Raw genomic sequence first — 12,664 nt, 5'->3', positions numbered from 1 at the left:
AGTCAGGGCAGGCGGGCACAAAGCAGAGAATGAGGTAGAACTGATAAATCAAACTGCATTTATTTCAGTGCAAGAGGCCTGACAGGAAAGGCAGGTGAACTCTGGGCATGGTAAGGAACATGGGACTAGGATATCATAGCGATTTCAGGGATGGAGAGGGTTGGCAGCTTTTGAAGAAGTAACAGAGGATTGAAGGCAGAGTGGTAGACATGATTTAAATGGACCTCAGTAAAGCATTTGACAAGGTTCCGCTTGGTAGATTTGCTAACCAGATTAGATCAGATGGAATACAGGTAGGGCTAGCCGTTTGGCTCGAAGGTAGAAGACAGAGGGTGATGGTGGAGGGTTGTTTTTCAAACTGGAAGCTTGTAACTAGTGGCACAAAGATTGGTGCTGGTCCTCTGCTTTTTGCTATTAATATAAACAATTTGGATGGGACCATAGTAAGATAATAAAATGTGAGGCTGGATGAACACAGCAGGCCAAGCAGCATCTCAGGAGCACAAAAGCTGACGTTTCGGGCCTAGACCCTTCATCAGAGAGGGATGGGACCATAGGTTTGGTTAGGAAGTTTGCAAGCTACACCAGAATCGCAGGTGTCTCCCCACCCCCCCCACCCCCCGCCACCCCCCCCCCCCCACCTTATCCCAAAACCAGCCCAGCCTGTCTCTGCCTCCTTAACCTGTTCCTCCTCTCACCCAGCCCTTCCTCCCACCTCAAACCGCACCTCCATTTCCTACCTACTGACCTCATCCTGCCTCCTTGACCTGTCCGTCTTCCCTGGACTGACCTATCCACTCCCTACCTCCCTACCTATACTCTCCTCTCCACCTATCTTCTTTTCTCTCCATCTTCGGTCCGCCTCGCCCTCTCTCCCTCTTTATTCCTAATGTTAAAACTTCAGAAGTACAACTGTTTTTCTATTTCGATAGAAACTGTCAGACCAGCGGAGTTTAGACTGCGCTCTAGTCTTTATTTCAGAAGTACTTAATTGGAGTTGTATATTTTAGATGCCCTAAAGTTACAAAAGGTGCTTTGTAATGAAATTTATTTTTATTGTTTTTATACAGCCTTGCCAATCTTATCAACACATATTTGTCTTACATCTCAAAAGAAAACCAGAGGGGTTCCTGCTCTTTCCCCTACTCCAGTAGTGCCTATGTCCTGAGCCTGGGACTTTGTTCATTCATCTTTTCCCTTTCTTGGTAACATTGATTCCTTCCTGGTAGTTGACAGTGCGGGATGTTGTCCTGGGCACCTGTGTTCACAGACCAAAGGGAGAGACTTTGTGGTTTTGTTTTTCTGGCAGCGAGGACTCGTGGCAGAGACAGGGGACTGATCTGGACAGTTCCTTCTCTTGTTTCTTTTGTTCCTGCTCCTGTTTTTAATCCTGTCTCTTGTGTATATTAAGACGGCATTGGAGAATGGTGACTGTACACTTTTCACTGTACTCCTGCACTTGAGTACACGTGGCAATAAAAATCTGAATCACCAAGTAAACCTTTTTATGTTTCATCCTTTTTCTCATTTTAATTAGAATGATAAAAGCAAAACTGTTTTCAGCAAGTCATATGACAAATTATTAAATCAAGTTGAATAAGTGATCATGTAAAAAATATAATGTCCATTCACTTAAGGAAAAACAATCTGCTGTCACATCGACATTACTATTTGACTACTGAATAGCTATTAGTACTCCCACACTGAGCAATTAAGAAAATCTTTTTACTGATTGCTTTCAGCAATCTCTCCTGACTCAAGATTCTTGGTTTTGATCCAGCTGGGTGTACCAGCTCTTTCTTTACTGTTTCTTACTGGCTTTAAGTATGTGGCCTTTGTCGAAATCCATTTTATTTGTGTGCGCATGGTCTTATGGCAAGGTTTGAAGACTCTGGGGTAGAAATGGCTGAAACTTTGACGGGATATTTAGCATATATTGAGGATGCTGCAGTTCTATGTCTCTCTTCCCCCTCTCTTTAAATGGAATCGGGAAGTTTTCAAATACATCAAGCTGGTGACTTGTTATTTACTACACCAAAACATTTTCAACCAATGAGATTGACTGAGCTCACGTTTCTGTGATTTTTAAGAAAGCTGTCGACTGTTGCCTTTTGTGGAACTGTGCAGGTGACCCATGCCCTGATCTGAGGCCTTCAGTAAAGCTGCTTGGCTTGTTGTGTGGGATTATAGCCAGTTGTACAAGGGGGCACTTCTTTTCAAATTATCCTGCAGATTGTGTCTTTGTCTGTTCAAGACATTGCTGTGTAAGTTACGTTCTGATGTTTCTTAACTGAGCCTTCAATCTTTTTGACGATATTTGGAGATATTTTGTGATGCCAGCTTTGTACTTGACTTCTGCCCCTTTCGGGCGGCTTAGAAACCTGTTGGATTTGAATAGCCAAAGATTTTATGGCAGTTGCATTTTACAGCTTTTTGGAGTTTGTTTTTCATGCAATGTTATGTGATTTTTCCTTACCAGAACATAATATCCCATGCTTAGCTATGGTGAAATTCATTTGACAATTGTAAACCCATTCTGAAACCTTATTGCTGGGTAGTGTTGTTAGTGATACTGAACAATTGGGTCAATTCCCATGCTAGTCTAGGTTACCATGAAGGACTCTCCTTGTTGCAGTTATACAGGGCCTTGGTGAGGCCACTCCTTGAATATAGGGTGCAGTTTTGGTCTCCTAGTCTGAGGAAGGGCATTCTTGCTATTGAGGGAATGCAGTGAAGGTTCACCAGACTGATTCCCAAGATGGCAGGACTGGCACGTGAGGAAGGACTGGATTGACGGGGCTTATACTTGCTAGAAATTAGAAGGAGGGGGAATCTTATAGAAACATCTAAAACCCTGATAGGATTGGACATGCTAGACATGGGAAGAACACCCCTGATGTTGGGGGAAGTCCAGAACTAGGGTTCACAGTCTAAGAATAAGTGGTAAACTGTTCGGGACTGAGGCGAGGGAGGATTTCTTCACTCAGGGTTGTGAACCTGTGGAATTCCCTCCCACAGGAAGCTGTTGGGGCCAGTTCATTTGATGTATTAAAGAGGGAGCTGGACATGGCTCTTGGGGCTAAAGCAATCATTGGGAATAGGATAATGAAATTGCATGATCAGCCACGGTCATATAGAATAGTGGTGCAGGCTGAAAGGGCTGAATGGCGTACTCATGCATCATGAAAAGGAATGTTTCCTTCTCAGCTTCTCCCTGTGGTGACTCTTGGGTTAAACCACCACTAGTTGTCTCTCTGTCTGTAGCGAGCGAACTTTGGTCTGGTAAGTTTATGGTGACCTTATTCAACAATAGGCCCTCCCGGATTTTAAAAATTCTGAAACAGTGAGTGAGGATATAATTGTAAGGATAGCTGGTGAAAATTGTGGACACTGAAAAATGACCTTTTGCTGAGAAGGCAAATTGGGTTGAATTCCATTTAGGAATGATCAGTCACGTGAATGAATGGTGTGACATATACAAGATGGCCTTCGATTAGCTGAAACATGAGATGATTAATTTAATGATAGTTGTAGTATTGGTTGTGTTAAGGGACTAATAATCTAACTTCAAAAATTGACCATGGCAGGTTGGCAATTTGAATTCAATTGCTAAAAGATAAATTTTGGAAGAAAATGGCAACATCCCTGTGGACCTGCTTGTGCCATCCTGCTAATTGTTGGCTCTGGTAGCTTTGCAAAAGGTACCACTGCAAAACAACAGCATCTGTTAATCATGGTATGGCATTTTGGCTGGACCTGCTTCTCTCCGACTAGTCTCTTCAGTAAAATGCACCAAATGAAGCTCTCCAGTCTGCAGCATCGTCACTTCTCTCCACCACCTTCAATTTTTGCAGCTGGAAGGATGTGGTGGAAATTTGTAAATGGAAGTTTTTATTATTAGTGGAATTAACTGCAAAGTTGTCTTTTTTTTAAAATATGACAACAGACTCACTGCTCTCCTTTTCAGGGAGAGAAACCAGCTGCACTTGACTGGTCTCGTTTGTATGTGACTCCCATCCTGCACCAATGCACTTGAATCTGAACTGCCCTGTGACATGACTCAGGAAGCTAAACTCTATCAAACCACTGTGAATGGGCACTGAATTGACAGACTGCTCATGTACAGGATGAACACAGCAGGCCAAGCAGCATCTCAGGAGCACAAAAGCTGACGTTTCGGGCCTAGACCCTTCATCAGAGAGGGGGATGGGGGGAGGGAACTGGAATAAATAGGGAGAGAGGGGGAGGCGGACCGAAGATGGAGAGTAAAGAAGATAGGTGGAGAGAGTGTAGGTGGGGAGGTAGGGAGGGGATAGACCTATCCCCTCCCTACCTCCCCACCTACACTCTCTCCACCTATCTTCTTTACTCTCCATCTTCGGTCCGCCTCCCCCTCTCTCCCTATTTATTCCAGTTCCCTCCCCCCCATCCCCCTCTCTGATGAAGGGTCTAGGCCCGAAACGTCATCTTTTGTGCTCCTGAGATGCTGCTTGGCCTGCTGTGTTCATCCAGCCTCACATTTTATTATCTTGGAATCTCCAGCATCTGCAGTCCCCATTATCTCTGCTCATGTACAGACCAGTTTTTGTTCTCTCTCTTTTCCCACACGTGCACATGCACACACCCGTCTGTCCCAAAGGGAGCATATTACAAAGGCTTGTCACAGCAGCATTCTGGTGATTGGTTAAAGAAGGAAAAGATGATATTCCAACCCCCATTCCTTCCCTTTTGTTTTTTAGCTTTACATGTTACATTCTCTGTCACAATATCCTCTCACTGCAGTGAGACTGTCTGTTCTTTCAAGTCTGGCAGTTAGACACACCGTCGTTCTGCAACTCGGTTCAGATGAAGGGGTCAGAATGCATCAACAACCTTTCTCCTCCAGCAGTCTACACCCCACCAGTGTCAACAACTGTTTCCCGCTCCCCAAACAAACTATAGCATAAATGCTGTCCCCTCCACACCTCAATTGAGCTTTGCTGGTGAGTCCCCTTGTCCTCGCCCTTGCCCCTCCCCCCTGCACGGAACAAAAACCGAAAGGACTGCGGATGCTGTAAAGCAGGAACAAAAACAGAAGTTGCTGGAAAAGCTCAAAGTCTGGCAGCATCTCTGCTGACCCGAAACATTAACTCTGACTTCTATGCACAGGTGCTGCCGGACCTGCTGAGCTTTTCCAGCAACTTCTGTTTTTGTTCTCTCTCTGTAGATGCTGTCTGATCTGCTGTGATTCCTAGCATTTGTGGTTTTCAGTTCAAAGGATGTTCTGTGTCTGATGTAGCATGTTTCATGCCCCCAGGATAATCTAAAGCCATTCTGCTCTTGGCTTGCTCCTGTCAGTATTTGCAATAACATTCCACTTGGGAACCCTGCAGCCCAATGGTATCAATGTGGACTTCACCAGCTTCAAAATCTCCCCTTCCCCCACCGCATCCCAAAACCAGCCCAGTTCGTCCCCTCCCACCACTGCACCACAAAACCAGCCCAGCCTGTCTCTGCCTCCCTAACCTGTTCTTCCTCTCACCCATCCCTTCCTCCCACCCCAAGCCGCACCCCCATCTCCTACCTACTAACCTCATCCCGTCTCCTTGACCTGTCCGTCTTCCCTGGACTGACCTAACCCCTCCCTACCTCTCCACCTATCTTCTTTTCTCTCCATCTTGGTCCGCCTCCCCCTCTCTCCCTATTTATTCCAGTTCCCTCTCCCCATCCCCCTCTCTGATGAAGGGTCTAGGCCCGAAACGTCAGCTTTTGTGCTCCTGAGATGCTGCTTGGCCTTCTGTGTTCATCCAGCCCCACACTTTGTTATCTTGGATTCTCCAGCATCTGCAGTTCCCATTATCACTGCAATAATGTTTTAGGTGTTTGGATTTTAGTTCTGTTGCTGAGGGTAGTCATATTTGCCAGGGCACTTGGATACTTGCCCACACTGTCGTGAAGGGTTGCTCAATTTGGCACCACCTCTAAGAGAGGGCACCTCCGAGAGCGCAGCGTTCCCTCAGTACTGGAATAAAATCAAAATGCTGCGGACACCTGACCCCTTTAACCAGCACAGAGTGTGCTGGAGAAACTCAGCAGGTCTGGCACAGCTGTGCAGAGAAACTAGTCAATGTTTTGAGTGCAATCAGACTCCCTGCGGAACTGAGTGCTGCACTGGGAAGTCATGTTTGGCCACTTGATCTGTCAGAAGTCGGGCTTTCATACCTTGTTGGGTGGGAGTGGGAGACAGAGGAGTGTGTTCATCTTCACCATGAAAATATTTGTCTTTAGTTACTAGGAAAATCCCTCAAGTAGCATGGTGCTATAAATGATTAATTTGATGTTCCAATAAAGATGGAAAAGCAAACACTGGCTTTATTTACATGCGGAGATAGCATGAACTGCAGATGCTGGAATCGGCGTCACTGCAGTGTGGAGCTGGGGGAGCACAACAGGTCAGACAGCATCAGAAGGGCAGGAAAGTTGACATTTCACTGCGCTGACCTGAATCCAGAATCATTTACACATGAATTTGATCTTTCATGGATTATATTCCATAGCAGCTGACTCTAATCTGTTCTTCTGCATTCTCAAGATATGTTCCAAAGGACAGACCGACTGACAAACCCTTCCCAACAACCTGGCTGATGGCCATGTTTTGCTTCTCTTGCTGAATATAACACTTCCACTGCCCACCTCCCACCCGATTGCCTTGGATCATGCTGTGCTTGTGGCTCACTGCCTGAAGCCAGTCACCCCTCTTCCCTTTTTGGGAGAGAGAGCTGTAAAAAACCCAGAACTGCAGATGCAGACGATCTGAAACAAAAACAAATGGAAGCAGAAGTTTCTGGAGAAACTTGACGGGCGTGTTTTGTCTGTTTACACACCTCCACCCTGCCGTGTCCTCTTATTGCTTTCAGTATAGCCAACCCGTTTTCAACTGCTTGTAGTCCCCCTTGACACCTATCCATGTTCTCCTCTTCAGTGGTCTATTATCAGCAATCCCATTGTCTGCCCACCAGGCCTTTTCTCGTACAGCTTCAATGTGGGCTCCCATTCCACTTATCCTCTCGTACTCTTTCCCCACCCCATCTTCAGTATAAATACCACCTTTCCCTAGCTGCTGTTGGTTCTGATGATAGGTCACAGGAGCTGAAACATTAACTCTGCTTTCTCTCCACCGATGCTCCTAAAACCTTGTGAGTTTTGTGGACAGTTTCTGGTTTTGAGTGTCCTGGCCTCTCTGCGTTTGCTTCAGTATCTGCAGCACCTTGCTTTATTTACCTTCCTTTCTCTGTGATTCTGGGGTGATGTCAGGGAATGTTTGATTTATGAAGACAATCTAGGGGTCATTTCTCTTTTACCACCAGCCCCGGCAAGCTCCTGGCTTGCAAACAAAAATACACAATAAACACACGCAGAGCTATGGATGCTGGAAGTCTGCAAAATCATACTCTCTTCACTACGCTTAAATCTCTCCTCTGAATCGGAGCGCACAGCTGGAAAATGATGGCTGGAGGTTTGACTTCATTGCCACATCCGATGACTCCTAGATTTGCAGTCACCCCCCCCCCCCCCCCCCCCCCCCAACCAGCGTCCCCTCTACATACTAACCCCGTAAACCATCCTGTTCCTGATTGGAAAATCTAAGTGAGAACGTGTTGCCAATTCACTTACTTTCTGCAAAGCACCTCACCTGAAACAAATACACTGTCTCTCTCCCTTTGCTGTTTTGAGATTTGATTGATTAGATTTATTGTAGTCACTTGTCCCTAAGTACAGTGAAAAACTTTGTTTTCTAAGCAGATTATCGCAAGCAAGATCGTAGATATATATAGACATATAGATCATAGGGTGCTTGGACAGAGTGAGGGACACAGGTTACACTGCACAGGAAGTATGTGAAGCAAGATCAATGTTAACAACAACAACATTATTTGAAGTTAGGGAGTCCAATGATCAGTCTAATAACAGCAGGGAAGAAGCTGTTCCTGAACCTGTTGGTGCGTGTTCAAGCTTCTGTCTCTTCTCCCTGTCAGAAGAGGTTGTAGGAGAGCATTACAGGGGTGTGAGGGCTGTTTGAGGTTGGCAGTCTTTCCGCAGCAATGAGAAGTGTAAATAGAATCCATGGATGGGAAGTTGGCTTCCATGATGGTCTGGGCTGTGCATACAACTTTCTGTAGTTTGTTGTCTAGGGCAAAGTAGTTGCCATACCAGACCATTACTGCATCTGGATAGAATGCTTTCTGTGGTGCATCTGTTGAAGTTGGTGATGGATGGGCTGACTCATTTGGGATGTAACAGTTACAACATTTCAACGGCAATCTTGCAACTTTTGATGATGTCCTATGCAAATCTTCTTCCTTTTCAAAATCACTTTGCCAAGTATCGCAGGGCTTGATGAATCTCCTAGATGTCAATCTGATCAAACTTTGTCATGGATATTTGCGTTGGAATTATTCGAAAACCCACCCAAAATAACTTTTCAGAATCCAGGAACTTGTTGTTTATGTGTACAGTAAGGAAGGCCAGAAAATTAGATCAAAATTTAGCACAAATTTTATCTGAGCTTTCCTGATGGAATTGCAGGTACATTTACAGAATATTTACACAAAATATATTTCATTTGTTTGCGCGTTCTGTTTGCACATTCTTTCCTAGAGTGCCCAGAGGTATATGGAACAGATTCTAAAATAGAGCAGCCACACAGTTTTCTGTTATTTTTAAAACACCCCATTTTTGGAGTTCACTGAAACTCTGTTGCAAAGCAGTTGGCTGTGATTGTTAAAAACCAAAAGAACTTCAGATGCTGTAAATCAAGAACAAAAACAGAAGTTGCTGGAAACTCAGCAGGTCTGGCAGCATCTGTGAAGGAAAAAAAATCAGAGTTAATGTTTCAGGTTTGGTGACCCTTCCTCAGACAGATGCTGCCAGACCTGCTGAGATTCCAACAACTTGTGTTTTTATGGCTGTGATTCTTGTTTAGTAGAAAATCTCATTTGACAAACATTTTAAGTTTTATAGAGGATGTTACCAATGCAATCAAAGAGTGGGAGTTGATGGATGTGGTATATTTTGACTTTAAGGATTTTCATTACATTTCCCACAGGATCTTGTTCAGTGAAGTTAATGCATGGACATAGGATGTAATGTACTGGCATGGAAAAGATGATCATTCTGAGGAAGGGTCACTGGACCCGAAAGGTTAACTCTGACTTTTTTCCCCCACAGATGTTGCCAGACCTGCGGAGTTTTCCCAGCAATTTCTGTTCTTCTGATAAAGTGTGAAGCTGGATGAACACAGCAGGCCTTGCAGCATCTTAGGAGCACAAAAGCTGATGTTTCGGGCCTAGACCCTTCTTCAGAAAAGGGGGATGGGGAGAGGGTTCTGAAATAAATAGGGAGAGAGGGGGAGGTGGACCGAAAATAGATAGAGGAGAAGATAGGTGGAGAGGAGAGAATGGGTGGGGAGATAGGGAGGGGATAGGTCAGTCCGGGGAGGACAGACAGGTCAAGGGGACGGGATGAGGTTAGTAGGTAGGAAATGGGGGTGTGGCTTGAGGTGGGAGGAGGGGATAGGTGAGAGGAAGAACAGGTTAGGGAGGCGGGGACAAGCTGGACTGGTTTTGTGATGCAGTGGGGAGAGGGGAGATTTTGAAGCTGGTGAGGTCCACATTGATACCATTGGGCTGCAGGGTTCCCAAGCAGAATGAGCTGCTGTTCCTGCAAACTTTGGTTGGCAATATTATGGCACTGCAGGAGGCCCAGGATGGACATGTCATCTAAGGAATGGGAGGGGGTGTTAAAATGGTTTGCGACTGGGAGGTGCAGTTGTTTGTTGCGAACCGAGTGGAAGAGTTTTGCAAAGCAGTCCCCAAGCCTCTGCTTGGTTTCCCCAATGTAGAAGAAGCCACAAGTGGATGCAGTATACCACGTTGGCAGATGTGCAGGTGAACATCTGCTTGATATAGAAAGTCATTTTGGGGCCTGGGATAGGGGTGAGGGAGGAGGTGTGGGGCACGTGTAGCACTTCCTGCGGTTGCAGGGGAAGGTGCCGGGTGTGGTGGGGTTGGAGGGGAGTGTGGAGTGGACAAGGGAGTCCCGGAGAGAGTGGTCTCTCTGGAAGGCAGACGAGGGTGGGGCTGGAAAAATGTCTTGGGTGGTGGAGTCGGATTGTAGATGGCGGAAGTGTCGAAGTTCATCCAGCTTCACACTTTATCTTGGATTCTCCAGCATCTGCAGTTTCCATTATCTCTGATCACAATTTCTGTTCTCATTCCTGATTTCCAGCATTCTCAGTTCTTGAGTTTTTTTTAAGCCAGTCGTTAAATTCATGCTAAACAGATGGAAAACATCTCCTGTATTTGCATACTGAGAGCAGTGGGGCTCCACAAGGATCAGAATTGGGTCCCAGCTGTTCACAAAATATCTGCCAGCAACTTAGACATGAGGACCAAATGTATTTTTTCCAATTTTGCTGATGATTCAAACCAGGAATGTGTGCTGAGAAAGATGTAACATGTTTGCAGGAGGAATTTGAACGGTTTGTTGATTGAGTGAGAATGCTGCAGACGGAATGTAATGTGGAAAAATATGAAATTATCCCTTTTCTTTCCTTCGCCTGATCTATCTTGGACTTCCCTTCCTTGATTTCACTGTTTCCATTTCCGAGGATAGGGCTGTTTTTGAATATTCACTGTAAACCCACCATTTTTCTAAGTTATCTCAACTTGTGCAGCTCACAGCCTGCCTCCTGTGTGAGGACTCAGTGCTGTTCTCCCAGTTTCTCCATCTCCATCACATAAATTTGGATGGTGCCACCTTCCACCAGGCTGCCTCCAAAGTGACTGCATTTTCCTTTCCTTCACCAAGGATTCCCAAACCCAGTGTAGTTGACAGAGTCGTCAGTTACGTCTAACCCATCTCCTGCACATCAACCCTCAATCCCCACCCCCCCCCCCCCAACACCCACACCCCCGCCACCCCAAACTCCTTCCCAGAACATCAATACGGTTCCCCTATCCTTACTTTTCAGCCACCTGGTCCCTACATTCAGAGGATCATCCTCTGCCACTTCCGCCAGGTCCAGCAGGATGCCACCAGTAAATATGTCCTTCTGTCCACTGTCAGCGTTTCAGGTACCATTCCCTCTGTGACACCCTGGTCCACACTTCCTCGCTTCCCATGGCAATTTGCATGTGTTTGCAAAAAAATTTACACTTACTCAGTGACCTTCTCTGCCCTTGTTTCCAAGGCCCTGGACAAACCTTTCAGGTGAAGCATTGTTTCACTTGTACTTTGAATTGAGTCCAGTGCAATGTCCTTTTATATTGGTGAGACCGAATACAGAGATGGGGTGACTGCTGTGTGGAAAAGCTTTGCAGTATCTGTCGGAATGACCCTGACCTTCCACTTGCTAGCCATTTCATGCCCTCGTGCAAACACTTCAGTCCTCGGCCTGCTGCAGTGTACCAACGAAGCACAGTGTGAGTTGGAGGAATAACCTCTCATTTTTCACTTAGGCAATCTAATATTGTCTGTCTGTCTGTCTGTCTAGGTATGTTGTTACAGCCTCGGTCTCAACATTTGAATTCAATACCTTTTAGAAGCTGACTGCTCCATGTCTACCTTCCACTTTTCTTACATTCAGCACCCCCACAGCTGTGTCGTCTTGGTATCTTAACTTTGTACTTGGCATCCAGGACTAATTCTCTCCCTTTCACATTGCTCACCTCTATGTTGTAGCCCTAGTGCTCCCCAGGCTTTGGACTCTGGGATTCAGGCGAGCACTCAACACAGTACCAGTGTGAAGTGCAACCTGTTCCAGTTCCTAGCTCCTGTTTAATTTTACCAGCTCCTCCCCAAAGCCAATGGGAGGGAGTTTCAGGCTGCTGGATAAGAGTGGGGTTGTGGGAAGCAAGAACTAGCCACAGCAATCCAAGGGAAGGGAGCTTGGGATGGGTGATAAACAAGGGCTGAGTTCAGCTTCTGTCCCCACCCTAAAAACCTCTTGAGGGTGAGAAGACCTGGGTAGGGAAAGCCCAAGTTAAATTTGTGGCACTGGGAGGGACAACGTTTGAAGTTAATGACGAGTGAGACTGGACAGCTGTAAAACTCCAGCTCTGAGGGAGGGTCACTAACCCCCAAACATTAACTCTGATTTCTCTCCACGGATGCTGCTGGACCTGCTGAGTTTTTTTCCAGCAATTTCATGTGTTTTTTCCGGTAGAACTGGCAATCCACTTGAATGCCCATGTTCCCGGGTTAGGTTATCCCTGTCCCAACACAGACTCTGGTCTTACCCAGACTAAATCCAAAACCCTCCCCTTTGTCCACACAAATCTCAATGGCCTCTCCTTGGCCTATTTCTACAACTTCCTCCAGTCTTGTGCACGTGTGTGTGCTCTTTGTGAGTAATTCTACATTATCCATTCGGCCTTCAGCACATGAACCTTCTACCAAGATAGTCGTGTTTTCTGGTAACATCTTCACTTTTCAACTTTTCATCCAATTATCCCTCTTGACCGTTTTTAAATCATGATTACCTAAAGTCTTCTATGCAAAGCTGCCTTTCAGTGTTTATGTTCTTTAAAGGCAAGATGTAAATTGTGCGTTAAAGTTGACAGTTGCATTGGGCTTATCATCAATTCTTAGGGACTGCTGTAACTGTAAATCCATTTTTTTTAAA

The sequence above is a fragment of the Stegostoma tigrinum genome, chromosome 4 (assembly GCF_030684315.1).
Source record: "Stegostoma tigrinum isolate sSteTig4 chromosome 4, sSteTig4.hap1, whole genome shotgun sequence".
Classification (NCBI taxonomy): Eukaryota; Metazoa; Chordata; class Chondrichthyes; order Orectolobiformes; family Stegostomatidae; genus Stegostoma; species Stegostoma tigrinum.
The sequence above is the reverse complement of the archived record's forward strand: the minus strand, read 5'-3'. Positions refer to the sequence as shown.